The sequence below is a fragment of the Triticum urartu genome, chromosome 7A (assembly GCF_056163025.1).
Source record: "Triticum urartu cultivar PI428250 chromosome 7A, HENAU_Tu73, whole genome shotgun sequence".
Taxonomy (NCBI): domain Eukaryota; kingdom Viridiplantae; phylum Streptophyta; class Magnoliopsida; order Poales; family Poaceae; genus Triticum; species Triticum urartu.
Genome location: NC_141879.1, coordinates 172974588 through 172996315, shown reverse-complemented (window position 1 = coordinate 172996315; position 21728 = coordinate 172974588).

The window sequence follows — 21728 nt, the reverse complement described above, 5'->3', positions numbered from 1 at the left end:
GGTGATTATAAAGGAGCATTACAGGTGTCTCCAAAGGTAGATGTTGGGTTGGCGTATTTCGAGATTAGGATTTGTCACTCCAATTGTCGGAGAGGTATCTCTGGGCCCTCTCGGTAATACACATCACATAAGCCTTGCAAGCATTACAACTAATACGTTAGTTGTGAGATGATGTATTACGAAACGAGTAAAGAGACTTGCCGGTAACGAGATTGAACTAGGTATTGGATACCGACGATCGTATCTCGGGCAAGTAACATACCGATGACAAAGGGAACAACGTATGTTGTTATGCGGTCTGACCGATAAAGATCTTCGTAGAATATGTAGGAGCCAATATGGGCATCCAGGTCCTGCTATTGGTTATTGACCGAAGACGTGTCTCGGTCATGTCTACATTGTTCTCGAACCCGTAGGGTCCGCACGCTTAAGGTTACGATGACAGTTATATTATGAGTTTATGCATTTTGATGTACCGAAGGTTGTTCGGAGTCCCGGATGTGATCACGGACATGACGAGGAGTCTCGAAATGGTCGAGACGTAAATATTGATATATTGGAAGCCTATATGTGGATATCGGAAGTGTTCCGGGTGAAATCGGGATTTTACCGGAGTACCGGGAGGGTTACCGGAACCCCCCGGGAGCCATATGGGCCTACATGGGCCTTAGTGGAAAGGAGAAAGGGGCAGCCCAAGGTGGCTGCGCACCTCCACCCTCCCCTAGTCCTATTAGGACTAGGAGAAGGTGGCCGGCCCCCCTCTCTCTCTTTCCCCCTTGGAATCCTAGTTGGAATAGGATTGGGGGGGGGGGAATCCTACTCCCGGAGGGAGTAGGACTCTCCTGACGCACCCATTGTGGCCGGCCAGCCTTCCCCCCTTGGCTCCTTTATATACTGAGGTAGAGGCACCCTAGAACACACAAGTTGATCCACGTGATCTATTGCTTAGCCGTGTGTGGTGCCCCCTGCCACCATATTCCTCAATAATATTGTAGCGGAGTTTAGGCGAAGCCCTGCTGCTGTAGTTCATCAAGATCGTCACCACGCCGTCGTGCTGACGAAACTCTTCCCTGACACTTTGCTGGATCGGAGTCCGGGGATCGTCATCGAGCTGAACGTGTGCTCGAACTCGGAGGTGCCGTAGTTTCGATGCTTGATCGGTTGGATCGCGAAGACATACGACTACTTCCTCCACGTCGTGTCAGCGCTTCCGCAGTCGGTCTGCGTTGGGTACGTAGACAACACTCTCCCCTCTCGTTGCTATGCATCACATGATCTTGCATGTGCGTAGGAATTTTTTTGAAATTACTACGAAACCCAACAGTGGCATCCGAGCCTAGGTTATTTATGTTGATGTTATATGCACGAGTAGAACACAAGTGAGTTGTGGACGATACAAGTCATACTGCCTACCAGCATGTCATACTTTGGTTCGGCGGTATTGCTGGACGAGACGACCCGGACCAACCTTACGCGTACGCTTACGCGAGACCGGTTCCCTCGACGTGCTTTGCACATAGATGGCTTGTGGGCGACTGTCTCTCCAACTTTAGTTGAACCAAGTATGGCTACGCCCGGTCCTTGAGAAGGTTAAAACGGAGTCTATTTGACAAACTATCGTTGTGGTTTTGATGCGTAGGTGAGATTGGTTCTTGCTTAAAGCCCGTAGCAGCCACGTAAAACTTGCAACAACAAAGTAGAGGACGTCTAACTTGGTTTTGCAGGGCATGTTGTGATGTGATATGGTCAAGGCATGATGCTGAATTTTATTGTATGAGATGATCATGTTTTGTAACCGAGTTATCGGCAACTGGCAGGAGCCATATGGTTGTCGCTTTATTGTATGCAATGCAATCGTGATGTAATGCTTTACTTTATTACTAAACGGTAGTGATAGTCGTGGAAGCATAAGATTGGCGAGACGACAACGATGCTACGATGGAGATCAAGGTGTCGCGCCGGTGACGATGGTGATCATGACGGTGCTTCGGAGATGGAGATCACAAGCACAAGATGATGATGGCCATATCATATCACTTAAATTGATTGCATGTGATGTTTATCCTTTTATGCATCTTATCTTGCTTTGATTGACGGTAGCATTATAAGATGATCTCTCACTAAATTATCAAGAAGTGTTCTCCCTGAGTATGCACCGTTGCCAAAGTTCGTCGTTCCCAGACACCACGTGATGATCGGGTGTGATAAGCTCTACGTCCATCTACAACGGGTGCAAGCTAGTTTTGCACAAGCAGAATACTCAGGTTAAACTTGACGAGCCTAGCATATGCAGATATGGCCTCGGAACATGGAGACCGAAAGGTCGAGCGTGAATCATATAGTAGATATGATCAACATAAACGACGTTCACCATTGAAAACTACTCCATCTCACGTGATGATCGGTTATGGTTTAGTTGATTTGGATCATGTAATCACTTAGAAGATTAGAGGGATGTCTATCTAAGTGGGAGTTCTTAAGTAATATGATTAATTGAACTTAAATTTATCATGAACTTAGTACCTGATAGTATCTTGCTTGTTTATGTTGACTGTAGATAGATGGCTCGTGCTGTTGTTCCGTTGAATTTTAATGCGTTCCTTGAGAAAGCAAAGTTGAAAGATGATGGTAGCAATTACACGGACTGGGTCCGTAACTTGAGGATTATCCTCATTGCTGCTCAAAAGAATTACGTCCTGGAAGCACCGCTTGGTGCCAGGCCTGCTGCTGGAGCAACACCAGATGTTATGAACGTCTGGCAGAGCAAAGCAGATGACTACTCGATAGTTCAGTGTGCCATGCTTTACGGCTTAGAATCGGGACCTCAACGACGTTTTGAACGTCATGGAGCATATGAGATGTTCTAGGAGTTGAAGTTAATATTTCAAGCAAATGCCCGGATTGAGAGATATGAAGTCTCCAATAAGTTCTATAGCTGCAAGATGGAGGAGAACAGTTCTGTCAGTGAGCATATACTCAAAATGTCTGGGTATAATAATCACTTGATTCAATTGGGAGTTAATCTTCCGGATGATTGCGTCATTGACAGAATTCTCCAATCACTGCCACCAAGCTACAAGAGCTTCGTGATGAACTATAATATGCAAGGGATGAACAAGACTATTCCCGAGCTCTTCGCAATGCTGAAAGCTGCGGAGGTAGAAATCAAGAAGGAGCATCAAGTGTTGATGGTTAACAAGACCACTAGTTTCAAGAAAAAGGGCAAAGGGAAGAAGAAGGGGAACTTCAAGAAGAACGGCAAGCAAGTTGCTGCTCAGGAGAAGAAACCCAAGTCTGGACCTAAGCCTGAAACTGAGTGCTTCTACTGCAAGCAGACTGGTCACTGGAAGCGGAACTGCCCCAAGTATTTGGCGGATAAGAAGGATGGCAAGGTGAACAAAGGTATATGTGATATACATGTTATTGATGTGTACCTTACTAGAGCTCGCAGTAGCACCTAGGTATTTGATACTGGTTCTGTTGCTAATATTTGCAACTCGAAACAGGGACTACGGAATAAGCGGGCACTGGCAAAGGACGAGGTGACGATGCGCGTGGGAAACGGTTCCAAAGTCGATGTGATCGCGGTCGGCACGCTACCTCTACATCTACCTTCGGGATTAATATTAGACCTAAATAATTGTTATTTGGTGCCAGCGTTGAGCATGAACATTATATCTGGATCTTGTTTAATGCAAGACGGTTATTCATTTAAATCAGAGAATAATGGTTGTTCTATTTATATGAGTAATATCTTTTATGGTCATGCACCCTTGAAGAGTGGTCTATTTTTGAATCTCGATAGTAGTAATACACATATTCATAATGTTGAAGCCAAAAGATGCAGAGTTGATAATGAAAGTGCAACCTATTTGTGGCACTGTCGTTTAGGTCATATCGGTGTAAAGCGCATGAAGAAACTCCATACTGATGGACTTTTGGAACCACTTGATTATGAATCACTTGGTACTTGCGAACCGTGCCTCATGGGCAAGATGACTAAAACACCGTTCTCTGGTACTATGGAGAGAGCAACAGATTTGTTGGAAATCATACATACTGATGTATGTGGTCCGATGAATATTGAGGCTCGTGGCGGATATCGTTATTTTCTCACCTTCAGAGATGATTTAAGCAGATATGGATATATCTACTTAATGAAACATAAGTCTGAAACATTTGAAAAGTTCAAAGAATTTCAGAGTGAAGTTGAAAATCATCGTAACAAGAAAATAAAGTTTCTACGATCTGATCGTGGAGGAGAATATTTGAGTTATGAGTTTGGTGTACATTTGAAAAACTGTGGAATAGTTTCGCAACTCACGCCACCCGGAACACCACAGCGTAATGGTGTGTCCGAACGTCGTAATCGTACTTTAGTAGATATGGTGCGATCTATGATGTCTCTTACTGATTTACCGCTATCGTTTTGGGGTTATGCTCTAGAGACGGCTGCATTCACGTTAAATAGGGCACCATCAAAATCCGTTGAGACGACGCCTTATGAACTGTGGTTTGGCAAGAAACCAAAGTTGTCGTTTCTTAAAGTTTGGGGCTGCGATGCTTATGTGAAAAAGCTTCAACCTGATAAGCTCGAACCCAAATCGGAGAAATGTGTCTTCATAGGATACCCAAAGGAAACTGTTGGGTACACCTTCTATCACAGATCCGAAGGCAAGACATTCGTTGCTAAGAATGGATCCTTTCTAGAGAAGGAGTTTCTCTCGAAAGAAGTGAGTGGGAGGAAAGTAGAAATTGACGAGGTAACTGTACCTGCTCCCTTACTGGAAAGTAGTTCATCACAGAAAACTATTTCAGTGACACCTACACCAGTTAGTGAGGAAGCCAATGATAATGATCATGAAACTTCAGATCAAGATACTACTGAACCTCGTAGATCAACCAGAGTAAGATCCGCACCAGAGTGGTGCGGTAATCCTGTTCTGGAAGTCATGATACTAGATCATGATGAACCTACGAACTATGAAGAAGCGATGGTGAGCCCAGATTCCGCAAAGTGGCTTGAAGCCATGAAATCTGAGATGGGATCCATGTATGAGAACAAAGTATGGACTTTGGTTGACTTGCCTGATGATCGGCAAGCAATTGAGAATAAATGGATATTTAAGAAGAAGACCGACGCTGATGGTAATGTTACTGTCTACAAAGCTTGACTTGTCGCGAAAGGTTTTCGGCAAGTTCAAGGGATTGACTACGATGAGACCTTCTCACCCGTAGCGATGCTTAAGTCCGTCCGAATCATGTTAGCGATTGCCGCATTTTATGATTATGAAATTTGGCAGATGGATGTCAAAACTGCATTCCTGAATGGATTTCTGGAAGAAGAGTTGTATATGATGCAACCGGAAGGTTTTGTCGATCCAAAGGGAGCTAACAAAGTGTGCAAGCTCCAGCGATCCATTTATGGACTGGTGCAAGCCTCTCGGAGTTGGAATAAACGTTTTGATAGTGTGATCAAAGCATTTGGTTTTATACAGACTTTCGGAGAAGCCTGTATTTACAAGAAAGTGAGTGGGAGCTCTGTAGCATTTCTGATATTATATGTGGATGACATATTGCTGATTGGAAATGATATAGAATTTCTGGATAGCATAAAGGGATACTTGAATAAAAGTTTTTCAATGAAAGACCTCGGTGAAGCTGCTTACATATTAGGCACTAAGATCTATAGAGATAGATCAAGACGCTTAATTGGACTTTCACAAAGCACATACCTTGACAAAATTTTGAAGAAGTTCAAAATGGATCAAGCAAAGAAAGGGTTCTTGCCTGTGTTACAAGGTGTGAAGTTGAGTAAGACTCAATGCCCGACCACTGCAGAAGATAGAGAGAATATGAAAGATGTTCCCTATGCATCAGCAATAGGATCTATCATGTATGCAATGCTGTGTACCAGACCTGATGTGTGCCTTGCTATAAGTTTAGCAGGGAGGTACCAAAGTAATCCAAGAGCGGATCACTGGACAGCGGTCAAGAACATCCTGAAATACCTGAAAAGGACTAAGGATATGTTTCTCGTATATGGAGGTGACAAAGAGCTCACTGTAAAAGGTTATGTTGATGCAAGCTTTGACACTGATCCGGACGATTCTAAATCGCAAACCGGATACGTGTTTACATTAAACGGTGGGCTGTCAGTTGGTGCAGTTCTAAACAAAGCGTCGTAGCAGGATCTACATGTGAAGCGGAGTACATAGCTGCTTCGGAAGCAGCGAACGAAGGAGTCTGGATGAAGGAGTTCATATCCGATCTAGGTGTCATACCTAATGCATCGGGTCCAATGAAAATCTTTTGTGACAATACTGGTGCAATTGCCTTGGCAAAGGAATCCAGATTTCACAAAAGGACCAAACACATCAAGAGACGCTTCAACTCTATCCGGGATCTAGTCCAGGTGGGAGACATAGAGATTTGCAAGATACATACGGATCTGAATATTGCAGACCCGTTGACTAAGCCTCTTCCACGAGCAAAACATGATCAGCACCAAGGCTCCATGGGTGTTAGAATCATTACAGTGTAACCTAGATTATTGACTCTAGTGCAAGTGGGAGACTGAAGGAAATATGCCCTAGAGGCAATAATAAAGTTATTATTTATTTCCTTATAATCATGATAAATGTTTATTATTCATGCTAGAATTGTATTAATCGGAAACATAATACATGTGTGAATACATAGACAAACAAAGTGTCACTAGTATGCCTCTACTTGACTAGCTCGTTAATCAAAGATGGTTATGTTTCCTGACCATGAACAATGAGTTGTTATTTGATTAACAAGGTCACATCATTAGTTGAATGATCTGATTGACATGACCCATTCCATTAGCTTAGCACCCGATCGTTTAGTATGTTGCTATTGCTTTCTTCATGAATTATACATGTTCCTATGACTATGAGATTATGCAACTCCCGTTTGCCGGAGGAACACTTTGGGTGCTACCAAATGTCACAACGTAACTGGGTGATTATAAAGGAGCATTACAGGTGTCTCCAAAGGTAGATGTTGGGTTGGCGTATTTCGAGATTAGGATTTGTCACTCCGATTGTCAGAGAGGTATCTCTGGGCCCTCTCGGTAATACACATCACATAAGCCTTGCAAGCATTACAACTAATACGTTAGTTGTGAGATGATGTATTACGGAACGAGTAAAGAGACTTGCCGGTAACGAGATTGAACTAGGTATTGGATACCGACGATCGAATCTCGGGCAAGTAACATACCGATGACAAAGGGAACAACGTATGTTGTTATGCGGTCTCACCGATAAAGATCTTCGTAGAATATGTAGGAGCCAATATGGGCATCCAGGTCCAGCTATTGGTTATTGACCGAAGACGTGTCTCGGTCATGTCTACATTGTTCTCGAACCCGTAGGGTCCGCACGCTTAAGGTTACGATGACAGTTATATTATGAGTTTATGCATTTTGATGTACCGAAGGTTGTTCGAAGTCCCGGATGTGATCACGGACATGACGAGGAGTCTCGAAATGGTCGAGACGTAAAGATTGATATATTGGAAGCCTATATTTGGATATCGGAAGTGTTCCGGGTGAAATCGGGATTTTACCGGAGTACCGGGAGGGTTACCGGAACCCCCCGGGAGCCATATGGGCCTACATGGGCCTTAGTGGAAAGGAGAAAGGGGCAGCCCAAGGTGGCTGCGCACCTCCACCCTCCCCTAGTCCTATTAGGACTAGGAGAAGGTGGCCGGCCCCCCTCTCTCTCTTCCCCCCTTGGAATCCTAGTTGGAATAGGATTGGGGGGGGGGGAATCCTACTCTCGGAGGGAGTAGGACTCTCCTCGCGCACCCCTTGTGGCCGGCCAGCCTTCCCCCCTTGGCTCCTTTATATACTGAGGTAGAGGCACCCTAGAACACACAAGTTGATCCACGTGATCTATTCCTTAGCCGTGTGCAGTGCCCCCTGCCACCATATTCCTTGATAATATTGTAGCGGAGTTTAGGCGAAGCCCTGCTGCTGTAGTTCATCAAGATCGTCACCATGCCATCGTGCTGACGGAACTCTTCCCCGACACTTTACTGGATCGGAGTCCGGGGATCGTCATTGAGCTGAACGTGTGCTCGAACTCGGAGGTGCCGTAGTTTCGGTGCTTGATCGGTTGGATCGCGAAGACGTACGACTACTTCCTCTACGTCGTGTCAGCGCTTCCGCAGTCGGTCTGCGTTGGGTACGTAGAAAACACTCTCCCCTCTCGTTGCTATGCATCACATGATCTTGCGTGTGCGTAGGATTTTTTTTGAAATTACTACGAAACCCAACAGGTCGGGCTACATATGGCCCAACCATACTGTGGGCCTTTAGCAGGCCGAAAGAGACAACGGGCTCGTACTGGACCATGAAGAGCATGGGCCGCTAAGAGGCCGAAAGTCAGGTCGTATAGTAAATGGCCCAACTGTGTTGTGGGCCTTTAGCATGCCAAAAGAGAAACCGGGTTGGTATTGGACCATGAAGAGCATGGGCCGTTAACAGGCCAAAACTCAGGTCCGACTACAAATGGCCCAACTCATTTATGGGCCGTCAACAGGCTGAAAGACACACCAGGCCGGGAATTGGCCCAACACTTAAATGGGTCGCTAAAAGGCCGAAACTAAGGTCCGACTACAAACGGCCCAACTCATTTATGGGCCGTCAACAGGCTGAAAGACACACCGGGCCAGAAATTGGCCCAACACTTAAATGGGTCGCTAAAAGGCCAAAAGATGTACATCCTGAAAATTGGCCCATCCCTTGAATGGGCCGTTAACAGGCCGAAATCACATCGGGCCGATATTGAGCCCAAATATATAGCGGGCTATTAACGGGCTCGAACTGACGATGGGCTGCAATGGTCTCAAATCTTTAACGGGCCATTGACGGGCCGAATTGGCACATCTCGTATGGGCGGTGGGCTTAAATGGACCTGACACAAGTAGGCCTTATATGGGCCGGCAAGCTAAATTTTACTGGGGCGGCCTTTTTCACCGGAATGGGCCACTATTGGGCCATGCCATGTGTCGACCTATCATAGGCGCCTCCTATCCAATGAGTGGATGACATGTGTCCCAACGGTGAGCCAACACATGTTTCCTCCGGCCAATGAGAATTTTACACATGGAAAATCCCCATTGGTCCGGGCTGTTAACGGGTTATCGGATCTGAAACCGGACCCGATAGCTTAACGGCGACCCGTTACGTTGGATGCCACTTGTCGGTCACCCTTGACGAAAGCACTTTCATGACGCGCCATTTATCGTCATGGAAGTGGACACTTCCATGATGATAATTTTGGTAATGTCATGGAACACTTCTACGACAACACAGGTATGACTATCTTGATTCTGTCAGAAATTTTTCATGGATGTACATGCATGACAGAAAACGTGACCTACTGTGACAAACATGTATCATCACATATGTGTATTTTTTGTAGTGATCGCAGCCCACAATTAGGAGACAGGTTCATTTGCATGCTTCAATATGATGAATCAGGAGTGCTACATATGTTCTATGCTATTTTACCTGAAAGAGAGCAGAAGGAGTGATTAGCTAGCTAGAATGAGTTTGAAGATGATGATGTGCTACACTATGACTATGATGATTAAATAGCTAGTGTTGGTGGTGATTAGATAGCTACCGTTGCTAGTGTTGGTGGTGATTAGCTAGCTAGAATGAGTTTGAAGATGATGATGTGTGCTACACTATGACTATGATAATTAAATAGCTAGTGTTGGTCGTAATGACTATGATGATGATTAAATAGCTTGTGTAGGCGAATTAGATTCAAGTGGAGGCAACATGTGGTGCACCACATGTTGCCTCCACTTGAACCTAATCCACCTTAGTATACACAAGAGTGTGTGAAATGAAGGTCGATTAGGTTCAAGTGGAGGCAACATGTGTTGCACCACATGTGGTTTAAGTGGAGGCAACACATGTTGCCTCCACTTGAACCTAATCCACCTTAATTTCACACACTATTGTATATACTAACTAATCATGGTTATAAAATCATATGATGAAAGTACTGTATATAAAACATATACAAATACAGCGAAAATAAGGTGCAATTAAAAAACAAAAACTAAGCAGTAGCACTTTTCAGAAGAAATGCTACTGCTACTTACCTCTATCAGCAGCGCTTTTCCAACAAGAGCGCTACTGCTAACTAGGTGTATCAGTAACGCTGGTAAACCAGCGCTACTGCTACCAGTTAGCTATAGCGCCTTAGTGGTAGCGCTGGTACAAGCGCTACTAGTAGCTCTAAAACCAGCGCTACTACTAGGGTTTTCCCTAGTAGTGCTAGCCTGGGGCCTCACGAGGACATACAACACACTAGCCATCTTGCCTATGTCGAATCCATGTTTAGTTAAATGAAGTTTGCCTGCTTTTGTGTATCTTATAAATATGTGAAGTATTTTGGCATCCAGATGGCCTCAAATGAAAAAGTGTTCAACGTGTAATTTGTTTGTCTCGTTGAAGTTTACAAATTTGCTTTTTGGATTATCTTAATTCAAGATCATATGCAATCTCCACAGATGATAGAATGTGATAGCCTATGACTTGCATGAATTCTAGACCCACTTGTACAAAAAATATTATTCGTATAAAATGCCGATACTTTTGCATGTGCTCATGTCAAGGTATTATATGATCAATAGGGGAAAAAGTATCATGAGATTTGGAAAAAAGTTTTGTGTACTTTGCTTTGTAATAGGAGGATCTACTATGGTGTTTCCTGGACATTCAAGTCCAACTATGAGGTTCTCATTGACTAATCATCTTCTTTGTAAATGTAACTTCAAAATGGAATAGATCATCTACTTCATCTTTAGTATTGATAAATTAAACTTCATACTGTCACTTGTGGTGTCATAAATTAATTTTCCTATTTTGTAAATACCTAAAACTTGATACCTTGTGAAGCACAATGCAAAAAATATCTACCCAACACACTCCATAGTTTTTCTATGTAAACTAGACCACATACTAGATTTTTTTTCAATTTTTGAGATTTTCAAGATCTCATCTGCTTTTTAGGGTTATTTTTTGAAGTTTTCTTTTTAGGGTTTAAAAGGCATTTTTCATCCAAAAAAAAGAAAACTTTGGACAAGAAATGTAAATAGATAAAAACTGAGGCAAGATTCAAACCCATAACCTTGGCTTTACACATTGGTTGGACTAAGAGGGTTACCATAGGGCTAGTGTGTCACTAATGAATACAGAATGTAACTAATTTTTTTGTAGTATGTATAATGACAGTATACTTTTTTTAGGAAAGAAAGAGACGCTACATGCTACATGTACATTTTTTTAGTGAAAGCCATCATGGCGCACCACTACATGTACTTCTAGTAGTCAAATAAAAGAAACAAAACAACACGTTGCTTTGAAACGAGTCTAATTAAAAATCGGACCCACCTATCATATTATATTTAAAAAAATCTGTAGTAAAAACAGGTGATGTACGTGAGATTTGAACCGTGGTGATGGGCATAATGTACAGGGAAGTTTGGCACTAGGCTAGGGTTGAATTAGTTGTACACATTTATAGATCTATCCTTCTTTAGTATGTCCAATGGCACTACATGTATATTTCAATGAAAAAATAGACAAAAACACGTTCTATTGTAACTATTCTAATTAAAAAGCGAACCTACCTCATGTTTTCTTGAAATTATTCTAGTTAAAAAGAGGATACCACCTTGAAAAATCTGATGAAAAAATAGGTGCTATGGGAATTGAACCATGATGCTGGGCATCATGGGCCAGGCCCGGGGGCTCCTGTCGGTAAAACAAAGATTTACGTTTGTTGCCCAGACTTATAGACATGCGTGTTTGTTGGGGAACACAGTATTTCAAAAAATTTCCTACGATCACGCAAGATCTATCTAGGAGATGCATAGTAACGAGACGGGGAGAGTGTGTCTACGTACCCTCGTAGACCAAAAGCGGAAGCGTTTAGTAACGCGGTTTATGTAGTTGAACGTCTTCGCGATCCAACCGATCCAAGTACCGAACGCACGGCACCACCGCGATAAGCACAGGTTCAGCTCGAGGACGTCTCTTGAACTCTTGATCCAGTTCAGGCCGAGGGAGAGTTCCGTTAGCACGACGGAGTGCCAACGGTGATGATGAAGTTACCGAGCCAGGGCTTCGCCTAAGCACTACGATGATATGATCGAGGTGTGTAACTGTGGAGGAGGGCACCACACACGGCTAAAAGATCAACTTGTGTGTTCTAGGGTGCCCCCTCCCCATATATATAAAAGAGGGAGGAGGGGAGGTCCGGCCAACCCCGAGGGCGCGCCCAAGAGGGGAGTCCTACTAGGACTCCAAGTCATAGTAGGATTCCACCAAAAGGGAGAGAGGGGGAAGGAAGGAGAGGGAGAGGGAGTAGGAAGTTGGGGGGGGGGGGCGCCCCCTTCCCTTGTCCAATTCGGACTGGAAGGGGGGGCCTGCCCTGGCTGCCCTCCTCTCTCTTCAATAAGGCCCATGGCGGCCCATTAGTTCCCCCTCGGGGGGGGGGGGGTCCAGTAACCCCTCCAACACTCCGTTTTTACCCGAAACGATCCGGAACACTTCCGGTGTCCGAATAACATGGTCCAATATATCAATCTTTATGTCTCGACCATTTCGAGACTCCTCGTTATGTCTGTGATCTCATCCGGGACTCCGAACAAACTTCGGTTCATCAAAACACAAAACTCATAATACAAATCATCATCGAACGTTAAGCGTGCGGACCCTACAGGTTCGAGAACTATGTAGACATGACAGAGACACATCTCTGATCAATAACCAATAGCGGAACCTGGATGATCATATTGGCTCCTACATATTCTATGAAGATCTTTGTCGGTCAAACCACATAACAACATACATTGTTCCCTCTATCATCGGTATGTTACTTGCCCGAGATTCGTTCGTCGGTATCATCATACATATTTCAATCTCATCATCGGCAAGTCTCTTTACTCGTTCCGTAATGCATCATTCCATGACTAACTCATTAGTCACATTGCTCGCAAGGCTCATAGTGATGTGCATTACCGAGAGGGCCCAGAGATACCTCTCCGATACACGGAGTGACAAATCCTAATCCCGATCTATGCCAACTCAACAAACACCATCGGAGACAATTGTAGAGTATCTTTATAATCACCCAATTATGTTGTGACATTTGATAGCATGCAAGGTGTTCCTCCGGTATTCGGGAGTTGCATAATCTCATAGTCTGAGGAACATGTATAAGTCATGAAGAAAGCAATAGCAGAAAAACTAAAAGATCATTATGCTAAGCTAACGGATGGGTCTTGTCCATCACATCATTCTCTAATGATGTGATCCCCTTCATCAAATGACAACACATGTCCATGGCTAGGAAACTTAGCCATCTTTGATTAACAAGCTAGTCAAGTAGATGCATACTAGGGACACTCTGTTTGTCTATGTATTCACACATGTACTAAGTTTCCGGTTAATACAATTCTAGCATGAATAATAAACATTTATCATGATATAAGGAAATATAAATAACAACTTTATTATTGCCTCTAGGGCGTATTTCTTTCAGTCTTCCACTTGCACTAGAGTCAATAATCTAGATTAAAAAGTAATGATTCTAACACCCATGGAGTCTTGGGGCTGATCATGCTTTGCTCGTGAGAGAGGCCTAGTCAACGGGTCTGCAACATTCAAATCCGTATGTATCTTCCAAATCTCTATGTCTCCCTCCTTGACTTGATCGCGGATGGAATTGAAGCGTCTTTTGATGTGCTTAGTTCTCTTGTGAAACCTGGATTCCTTTGCCAAGGCAATTGCACCACTATTGTCACAAAAGATTTCCATTGGACCCGATGCACCAGTTATTACACCTAGATCGGATATGAACTCCTTCATCCAGACTCCTTCATTTGCTGCTTCCGAAGCAGCTATGTACCCCGCTTCACACGTAGATCCCGCCACGACGCTCTGCTTAGAACTGCACCAACCGAGAGCTCCACCATTCAATAGAAATTTGTATCCGGTTTGTGACTTAGAGTCATCCAGATCAGTGTGAAAGCTTGCATCAACGTAACCGTTTATGATGAGCTCTTTGTCACCTCCATAAACGAGAAACATATCCTTAGTCCTTTTCAGGTATTTCAGGATGTTCTTGACCGCTGTCCAGTGATCCACTCCTGGATTACTTTGGTACCTCCCTACTAAACTAATAGAAAGGCACACATCAGGTCTGGTACACAGCATTGCATACATGATAGAACCTATGACTGATCCATAGGGAATGACTTCCATTTTCTCTCTATCTTCTGCATTGGTCGGGCATTGAGTCTGACTCAACTTCACACCTTGCAACATAGGCAACTTCTTCAAAACTCTATCAAGATATGTGCTTTGTGAAAGTCCAATTAAGCGTCTTGATCTATCTCTATAGATCTTGGTGCCTAATATATAAGCAGCTTCACCGAGGTCTTTCATTGAAAAATTCTTATTCAAGTATCCTTTTATGATATTCAGAAATTAAGAATCATTTCCAATCAACAATATGTCATCCACATATAATATCAGAAATGCTACAGAGCTCCCACTCACTTTCTTGTAAATACAGGCTTTGTGATGCCCTCGATTCAATCGTACACTAATCATACATGCAAATGTGTACGATCAAGATCAAGGACTCATGGGAAGATATCACAACACAATTCTAGACACAAATTAAAATAATACAAGCTTTATATTACAAGCCAGGGGCCTCGAGGGCTCGAATACATAAGCTCGAATACACAAGAGTCAGCGGAAGCAACAATATCTGAGTACAGACATATGTTAGACAAGATTGCCTTAAGAAGGCTAGCACAAAAGCAACAATGATCGAAAAGGCAAGGCCTCCTGCCTGGGAGCCTCCTAACTGCTCCTAGTCATCTGCGGTCTTCACGTAGTAGTAGGCATCCTCTGAGTAGTAGTAGTCATCAGTGGCGTCTTCTGGCTCCTGGGATTCGTCATCTGGTCGCAACAATCGGGTATGGGGGAAAAGAAGAAGCAAAGCAACCGTGAGTACTCATCCAAAGTACTCGCAAGACTTACATCAGATCTAAACTATGTATGCATATATATCAAAGGAATGGGTTGTATCTATGGACTAAACTGCAGAGTGCCAGAAGGGAAGGGGAAAGCCTAGCCTATCGAAGACTAGCATCTTATGGAAACCACCATTTTGCAGCAACATGAGTGAGTAGAGTAGCATAAAGTAAAGTAGTAGAAGTGTTATCAACCTCGGCTAGAGATCCTTTCTCGACTCCCTGCGAGAAAGCAATCCCAGAGCCATACTATCCATTTTTCATATCCATTTGTCATCACACACCGTTTCTCATAACCACTTCTCATCTCAAGTGTCCAGTTCTAGTTGTATCAATCGGGATACAACTCCAAGTGTCCATTACCATAGGACATGCTATCGATAGATGTTTTCTTCCCTGCAGGGGTGCACCAACTTACCCACCATGCTCGATTAACTCCGGCCGGACACACTTTCCTGGGTCATGCCCAGCCTCGGCCAAACAATATGCCGCAACCCGACCTAAGCTTAATAGAGAGGCCAGCACGCCAGACTAAACCTATGCCCCCAGGAGTCATGGGACATCTCCCAGGGAACTCTTGCATGTTGCGTACGTGGCCGGTGAGCAGACCTAGCTACCTACTTCAACAAGGCAGGAGCTTACACAGTCCAACCCGGCGCGCGCCGCTCAGTCACTGACGTCTATTATGCTTCGGTTGATGTATACGACGCAGAACTCCCATACTATGCCCACGTGATGGTTAGTGCTATCAGGCCAGAGGCCCCTCGGATCAAATATCCAAACTGTAGTGGATTAGGAGCATGCGGTAACGAGCAGAGACTCACGATCGATGTGACCCCGTCTCCCCGTCTCGAGTACTTGCGGCAAGGGCTAAGAATGCCTGGCCACACCTCGTAAGTATCTCGCGGGCACCTTCCAAGTCAACCCGACTCCACATCACTCGCTATTAAGCTCGCGCGGGTACCCCTCAGGGCCGACCCGTCTTTAGTAGCATGGCTCAGTGCAAAGTCATAGTAACCATAGTAACTGTGTGTCTAACACCAAGGGTAAAACCCGAGGATTCACCCCCGGTGAATTTCACTCGATGTTATCATCAAGGTGAAAGTAAGTCATGACCCACAAGTATACGGGATCTCTCATAGTCCTTTCGATAAGTAAGAGTGTCGAACCCAACGAGGAGCATAAGGAAATGATAAGCAGTTTTCAGCAAGGTATTCTCTGCAAGTACTGAAATAAGTGGTAACAGATAGTTTTGTGATAAGACAAATTTTAGCGAGCAACAAGTAACAAAAGTAAATAAAGTGCAGCAAGGTGGCCCAATCCTTTTGTAGCAAAGGACAAGCCGGAACAAACTCTTATAATAGGAAAAGTGCTCCCGAGGACACATGGGAATATCGTCAAGCTAGTTTTCATCATGTTCATATGATTCGTGTTCGATACTTTGATATTTGATATGTGGGTGGACCGGTGCTTGGGTGCTGTTCTTACTTGAACAAGCGTCCCACTTATGATTAACCTCTATTGCAAGCATCCACAACTACAACAAAAGTATTAAGGTAAACCTAACCATAGCATGAAACATATGGATCCAAATCAGACCCTTACGAAGCAATGCATAAACTAGGGTTGAAGCTTCTGTCACTCTAGCAACCCATCATCTACTTATTACTTCCCAATGCCTTCCTCTAGGCCCAAATAATGGTGAAGTGTTATGTAGTCGACGTTCACATAACACCACTAGAGGCTAGACAACATACATCTTATCAAAATATCAAACGAATACCAAATTCACATGACTACTAATAGCAAGACTTCTCCCTTGTCCTCAGGAACAAACGTAATTACTCACAAAGCATATTCATGTTCATAATCAGAGGGGTAATAATATGCATATAGGATCTGAACATATGATCTTCCACCAAATAAACCAACTAGCATCAACTACAAAGAGTAATCAACACTACTAGCAACCTACTAGCACCAATCCCGGACTTTGAGACAAGAATTGGATACAAGAGATGAACTAGGGTTTAGAGATGAGATGGTGCTGGTGAAGATGTTGATGGAGATTTCCCTCTCCCGATGAGAGGAGCGTTGGTGATGACGATGGTGATGATTTCCCCTTCCCGGAGGGAAGTATCCACGGCAGAACAGCTCTGCCGGAGCTCTAGATTGGTTCCGCCTCGTGGCGGCGGAGTCTCGTCCCGAAAAGTTCCTTCTGATTTTTTTCTCATCGAAAGACTTCATATAGGAGAAGATGGACGTCGGAGAGCCACCAGGGGGCCCACGAGGTAGGGGGGCGCGCCCTAGGGGGGGTGCCCTAAGGGGGGGCGCCCCCCACCCTCGTGAGCAGGGTGTGGGCCCCCTGGCCTTGATCTTTGGCGAGGATTTTTCTTTATTTATTTTAAGATGTTCCGTGGAGTTTCAGGACTTTTGGAGTTGCATAGAATAGGTCTATAATATTTGCTCCTTTTCCAGCCCAGAATTCCAGCTGCCGGCATTCTCCCTACTTATGTAAACCTTGTAAAATAAGAGAGAATAGCCATAAGTATTGTGACATAAAGTGAAATAACAGTCCATAATGCAATAAATATCGATATAAAACCATGATGCAAAATGGACGTATCAACTCCCCCAAGCTTAGACCTCGCTTGTCCTCAAGCGAAAAGCCGATAACAACAAATATGTCCTCATGTTTAGAGGTAGAGGCGTCGATAAAAATATAATATGGACATGAAGGCATCATGATTATTCTCATAACAGAAACATATATAGATTTTCGTCATAGGATTACTTATGTTCAAGTGATGATCTATTCACAATGCAAAAGTATAAATCATAAACCTTATTGGGCTCCGACAAACTATAATCTCAGTCACTGAAGCAATTGCAATTTATCATAACATCGGAAAGAGTCTATGTCAGAGCTAAAAAGCAAGTCCACATACTCAACTATCATTTAGTCCTCCATAATTGCTAACACTCACCCAATACTTGTGGTTACGGAGTTTTAATCGGACACAGAGAAAGATAGGGGCTTATAGTTTTGCCCCACAACCTTTTACCTCAAGGGTAATGTCAACAATAATGGTTCATGCTCCCCTACATCCAATTGGATATATATATATATATCATGTTCCTTCCAACATGCTGAGCTTGCCAAAGGATAAAATGAAAAAGAAAAGGTGAAGATCACCATGACTCTTGCATAGGGTAGAAGATAATAATAAAGGATATGCCCTTCACAGAGGGAAGCAGAGGTTGCCATGCGCTTTTATGGTTGGATGCATAAAATCTCAATGCGAAAGAACGTCACTTTATATTGCCCCTTGTGATATGAACCTTTATTATGCAGTCCGTCGCTTTTATTACTTCCACATCACAAGATCGTATAAAGATTATTTCTCCCACACTAATCTATCATACATATTTAGAGCAATTTTTATTGCTTTTCCCCGATGACAACTTACTTGAAGGATCTTACTCAATCCATAGGTAGATATGGTGGACTCTCATGGCAAAACTGGTTTAAGGGTATTTGGAAGCACAAGTAGTATTTCTACTTGGTGCTGAGAATTTGGCTAGCATGAGGGGGAAAGGCAAGCTCAACAAGTTAGAGGATCCATGACAACATACTTTATCTCAGATATAAGAAAGACATAACTCATTACGTTGTCTTCCTTGTCCAACATCAACTCTTTAGCATGTCATATTTTAATGAGTGCTCCCAATCATAAAAGATGTCAATGATAATATATCTATATGTGAAAACCTCTCTTTCCTTATTACTTCCTATTAATTGCAACAATGACCAAAGCTATGTTTGCCAACTCCCAACAACTTTTAATCATCATACTCTTTCTATGTGAAGTCATTACTCTCAAGAAGATCAATATGAACTTTTTGTTTCTTTTTATTCTTTTTCTCTTTTCTTTTATTCACCCAAGATCATGGCAAAATAATCAAGCCCTTGACTCAACACTAATCTTTATTACATATAGCTCACTGACTCGATTACATAGAGAGATCATAAAGCAAACTCAAAACTAGATCATGTCATAAACTTTATTCTACTAAATCAAGATACTACTAATAGGATCGAACTAAGAAAAATGGTAAAGATAGGAGTTGTGATTGTGATACGATACCGGGGCACCTCCCCCAAGCTTGGCAGTTGCCAAGGGGAGTGCCCATACCCAAGTGATTATATCCCCTTTGTTGGTGAAGAAGGTGGAGGTGACGGATAATCGCACATCAAGCATAAGAGGTCCTCTAGCTTGCGAATAATGCCCTTGAGTGCAACAGTATGCTCCTTCAACAAAATATTTTCTTGTGTGAGATACTTGTTTTGTATACGAGCTAACTCAATCATCTTGAAAGCTTCGATCTTAGTTGGGGTAAGAAGGTTATGATCAAGTTGGAGGGTGTCTTTTGCTGCTGGAGCTTGATCCTCCGTGGCCTTCTTGATCCTTTCATCCTTGTTGACCCTCGTGGGTTCTTCCCTCTTCAGATCTATCTTCATTAGCCAAGCATCATTGTCACCATTGTTGGAGGAGGGAGACGACATGATGCCTAGCTTGGAAAACCCTGACAGAAAATAGCTCGAAACAAGAACAGAGGAGGTTTGCGTGATACGGGAGTCAAAACCTTCGGGAGATTATATAATGAATTTTTACCGAGCAAAATACGTAATGGGCAAGAAAACGGAGTCAAAAAGGCACACGAGGTGCTCACGAGGTAGGGGGGAGCGCCCAGGGGGGTAGGGCGCACCCACCACCCTCGTGGGGCCCTCGTGTCCTTCCCAGTCTTCTACTTATTTTTCTATTTTTCTAAATATTCCAAAACGGAGAAATATTGCCTTAAAAATTGTTTTGGAGTCGGTTTACTTACCGTACCACATACCTATTCCTTTTCGGAGTCTGAAACATTCCAAAAAGTGTCCCTTATGTATTCCTCTTGGGTTACGGTTTCAATAATATTGGTTTCAACATTTATGGGATTACCTGAGATATAATGTTTAATTCTCTGACCGTTTACCACCTTCGGATTTGTGCCCTCGAAGTTGTTGATTTTTATGGCACCAGAACGATAGACCTCTTCGATAACATAGGGGCCTTCCCATTTAGAGAGAAGTTTTCCTGCAAAAAATCTTAAACGAGAGTTGTATAGCAATACATAATCACCTACATTAAACTCATGCTTTTGTATCCTTTTGTCATGCCATCTTTTAACTTTTTCTTTAAACAACTTGGCATTTTCATAAGCTTGGGTTCTCCATTCATCAAGTGAGCTAATATCAAATAACCTCTTCTCACCGGCAAGTTTAAAATCATAATTAAGCTCTTTAATAGCCCAAGATGCCTTATGTTCTAGTTCGAGAGGTAAGTGACATGGTTTTCCATAAACCATTTTATACGGAGACATACCCATAGGATTTTTATATGCAGTTCTATAGACCATAATGCATCATCAAGTTTCTTGGACCAATTCTTTCTATACCTATTAACAGTCTTTTGCAAAATTAATTTGAGATCTCTATTGCTCAACTCTACTTGACCACTAGACTGAGGGTGATAAGGAGATGCAATTCTATGATTAACATCATATTTAGCAAGCATTTTACGGAAAGCACCATGAATAAAGTGTGAACCACCATCAGTCATTAAATATCTAGGGACTCCAAACCTCGGGAAAATAACTTCCTTAAGCATTTAATAGAAGTGTTATGATCAGCACTACTAGTTGGAATAGCTTCTACCCACTTAGTAACGTAATCAACAGCAACTAAAATATGTGTGTATCCATTAGAGGCAGGAAAAGGTCCCATATAATCAAAGCCCCAAACATCAAATGGTTCAAGAACAAGTGAATAATTCATAGGCATTTCTTGACGTCTACTAATATTACCAATTCTTTGACATTCATCACAAGACAATACAAACTTATGGGCATCATTGAAGAGAGTAGGCCAATAAAAACCAGATTGCAATACCTTATGTGCAGTTCTATCTCCAGCGTGGTGTCCTCCATAAGACTCAGAATGACACTTGCGTAGGATCTGTTCCTGTTCATGCTCAGGTACACAACGTCTAATAACACCATCTACTCCTTCTTTATAAAGATGTGGGTCATCCCAAAAGTAATGTCTTAAATTGTAGAAAAACTTTTTCTTTTGCTGGTATGTGAAGCTAGGCGGTATAAATTTAGCAACAATATAATTAGCATAATCAGCATACCATGGAGTACTACGAGAAGTACTTATAACATTTAATTGTTCATCAAGAAAGCTATCATTAATAGGTAGTGGGTCATCAAGAATATTCTCTAACCTAGGCAAGTTGTCTGCAACGGGGTTCTCTGCTCCCTTTCTATCAACAATATTCAAATCAAATTCTTGTAGCAACAGAACCCATCTAATAAGTCTAGGTTTAGCATCATTCTTTTCCATAAGATATTTAATAGCAGCATGATCAGTGTGAATAGTTACTTTAGAATCAACAATATAAGATCTGAACTTATCACAAGCAAATACAACTGCTAAAAGCTCTTTTTCAGTAGTAGCATAATTTGTTTGAGCATTGTCTAGAGTCTTACTAGCATAATGAATAACATTTAATTTCTTA